This window comes from Camelus dromedarius, chromosome 30 (genome assembly GCF_036321535.1).
Source record: "Camelus dromedarius isolate mCamDro1 chromosome 30, mCamDro1.pat, whole genome shotgun sequence".
In the NCBI taxonomy this organism is placed as follows: Eukaryota; Metazoa; Chordata; class Mammalia; order Artiodactyla; family Camelidae; genus Camelus; species Camelus dromedarius.
In genome coordinates this window covers 23,424,521-23,428,118 of record NC_087465.1, presented here as the reverse complement: position 1 = coordinate 23,428,118, position 3,598 = coordinate 23,424,521, and the positions used below count along the sequence as shown (strand labels likewise).

Here is a 3,598-nt window from a genome sequence, read left to right as displayed (position 1 = left end):
TGTTACTCAGATCTAATCTACCTGAAATATATTATTTTTCTCCTGTAACTTTTTTTGAATTGAAGTATAGTTGATTTACAATATTGTGTTAGTTTCTGGTATACAGTAAGTATATACCAGAAACTATGTATGTATGTATGTATGTATGTATTTATATTCTTTTTCATATTCTTTTCCATTATGGTTTATTACAGGATATTGAATATAGCTCATTGTGTTACAGAGTTGGACCTTGTTGTTTATCTATTTTATACATACTAATTTGTATTTACTAATCCCAAAGTCCTAATTAATCATTTCTCCACCCTCTTTCCCCTTTGGTAACCTCAAGTTTGTTTTCTACATCTGTGAGTCTGTTTTTGTTTTGTATATAGATTCATTTCTATTATTTTTAGGTTCTACATATAAGTGATATCATATGATATTTGTCTTTCTACTTCTGACTTATTTCACTTAGTATGATAATCTCCAGGTCCATCCGTGTTGCTGCAAATGGCATTATTCCATTCTATTTTAATGGCTGAATAGTATTCCATTGTGTGTGTGTATAATTGTGTCTTTGCCCATTCATCTGTCCGGTTCCTGGCCAAGCTCCGCATGCCACCCACTCGCTCTTTTCGCTGCACCCGCTGCCGCCATCGTCGTTGCTGCTCACGTCCCTGCTCGGGTCCCTGGTGCAGCCGGACCAGCACCATGTCGCTGTCTCGGTCGGAAGAGATGCACCGGCTCACAGAAAATGTCTACAAGACCATCATGGAGCAGTTCAACCCCAGCCTCCGGAACTTCATCGCCATGGGGAAGAACTACAAGAAGGCGCTGGCAGGTGTGATGTATGCGGCCAAAGGCTACTTCGACGCCCTCGTGAAGATGGGCGAGCTGGCCAGTGAGAGCCAGGGCTCCAAACAGCTTGGGGATGTTCTCTTCCAGATGGCTGAGGTCCACAGGCAGATTCAGAATCAGCTGGAGGAGATGCTGAAGTCTTTTCACAACGAGCTGCTCACGCAGCTGGAGCAGAAGGTGGAGCTGGACTCCAGGTATCTGAGCACCGCGCTTAAGAAGTACCAGGCGGAGCAAAGGGGACGCACTGGACAAGTGCCAGGCCGAGCTGAAGAAGCTCCGCAAGAAGAGCCAGGGGAGCAAAAACTCCCAGAACTACTCGGACAAGGAGCTGCAGTACATCGATGCGATCGGCAACAAACAGGGCGAGCTGGAGAGCCACGTGTCGGACGGCTACAAGACCGCCCTCACCGAGGAGAGGAGGAGGTTCTGCTTCCTGGTGGAGAAGCAGTGCGCCGTGGCCAAGAACTCCGCCGCCTACCACTCCAAGGGCAAGGAGCTGCTGGCGCAGAAGCTGCCCCTGTGGCAGCAGGCCTGCGCGGATCCCAACAAGATCCCGGACCGCACCGTGCAGCTCGTGCAGCAGGTGGCCAGCAGCAATGGCTCCATCCTGCCCAGCGCCCTGTCGGCCTCCAAGTCCAACCTGGTCATCTCAGGCCACATTCCAGGGGCCAAGCCCCTGCCAGTGCCCCCCGAGCTGGCCCCGTTTGTGGGGCGGCTGTCAGCCCAGGATCACGCACCTGTTTTGAATGGCGTCTCGGGCCGGGACAGCGAAGACTACAACCCCTAGGCTGACCGCAAGACGGCCCAGTCCAAGACCACGTGCCCACCCCCCACCCGGCAGTCCCAGAGCAAGCTGAGCGACTCCTACTCCAGCACGCTCCCCGTGCGCAAGAGCGTGGCGCCCAAGAGCAGCTATGCAGCCACAGAGAACAAGACCTGCCCCGCTCCAGCTCCATGGCAGCTGGCCTGGAGCGCAATGGCCGCATGCGGGTGAAGGCCATCTTCTCCCACGTGGCCGGTGACAACAGCACACTGCTGAGCTTCAAAGAGAGCGACCTCATCACCCCGCTGGTGCCCGAGGCCCGAGATGGCTGGCACTACGGTGAGAGCGAGAAGACCAAGATGTGGGGCTGGTTCCCCTTTTCCTACACCCGGGTTCTGGACAGTGACGGTGGCGACAGGTTGCACATTCAGCCTGCAGCAGGGGAAGAGCAGCAGCACTGGGAACCTCCTGGACAAGGAGGACCTGGCCATCCCGCCCCCTGACTACAGCACGTCGTCTCGGGCCTTCCCCGCCCAGATGGCCGGTGCTTTCAAGCAGAGGCCGTACAGCGTGGCTGTGCCTGCCTTCGCCCAGGGTCTGGATGACTACGCCGTCCGGGCTGTGAGCAGGAACCCCTTTGCCAGCGTCCAGCTGAAGCCGATAGTGACAAATGACAGTGGAACTTCATTGGATCCATGCTGTTTAACATTTGTGGCTGTGATACAGCCCTGGTGACCACATTGGTGACAGCAGACCTTATCTGCCATCCTGGGCATATATCCAGAGGGAACCATAATTCAAAAAGATACATGCACCCCAATGTTCATGGCAGCACTATTTACAATAGCCAAGACATGATATGGAAACAACCTAAATGTCCATCAACAGATTACTGGATAAAGAAGCAGTGGTATATTTATACAATGGAATACTACTCAGCCATAAAAATAATAAAATAATGCATTTGCAGCAACATGGATGGATCTGGGGAATGTCATTCTCAGTGAAGTAAGCCAGAAAGAGAAAGAAAAATACCATATGATATCACTTATATGTAGAATCTTAAAAAAAAAAAAGACAAACTTATATGCCTAGAAATTGAACAACCTAGAAGCAAAGGACAAGTTTCTAGAAACATAGAGCCCACCAAATCTTTCTCTGTAAATTGAAAACCCAGGGAGATGATATTGCTATTTGATTAAACTACTGTAGTTTGCAAAAACATGGGCTATACTTTAACTTCTGTTGGTATATTTTGGGGCCAAGACGGGCTGCTGCATGATATTGCAGTCAAAGAGAGCTTTTGTATTCTGGATATTTAAAATAGTTATGTGTTTCTGAAGAGTAGGAAAGAGAGGCAATAGAATACAATGGTTAAGGTAACTATTTGGGTAATTTGGGGAAAATTTTATAGATGAAGAAACTTTTACCTCAATTTTATCACCCCAAAATGAAAACAATACCAGCAGCATGAGAAGTCTGTGAGGATCAGGTGAGATCATTAGTACACAGAAGAGTCCTGGAAACAGCAATTGATCAGTAATGCTAGTCTTATTAAATTTATGACCCTCTTTTAACTCCACAGTTTAGGACATATTCCCTTAAAAGAGAGTCGGGAAGAAGGATTGAGAGGAGATCTGGTAGGGCACTGACATTGTTTGCAATAGGGGATAAAATGTTTATTTTGAGGAGATGATGGGAAATTCAACTGAGTATATCCAGTAGACAGACAGACAGGTGTGAGGTTCAGGAGGGGAAAGAAATATGAGTTATCATCATGGACTTGAATGGAGTACATAAGCAAAATATTAAAAGTGAGAAAAAAGGCAAAAGGAACAATTCTGGAACTGATATTCTAGGCATGAGCAGAGAGAGTGGAATCTATGAAGAATAAGACTGTATAAAAGCCCAAGGGAGAAAAAAAACCAGAAGATACTGTTTTTATAGCCAGGAAGGGAGGACGTTCCATGAAGAAGGCAGTTACCAGAAGTAGCT

General features: G+C 47.9%; 1 pseudogene; it reads left to right on the top strand.

The window, feature by feature from the left end:
- The first annotated feature begins 668 nt into the window (after positions 1 to 668).
- LOC105087551 (brain-specific angiogenesis inhibitor 1-associated protein 2-like) lies at positions 669 to 2,338 on the top strand (annotated as a pseudogene).
- The last annotated feature ends 1,260 nt before the right edge of the window (positions 2,339 to 3,598 follow it).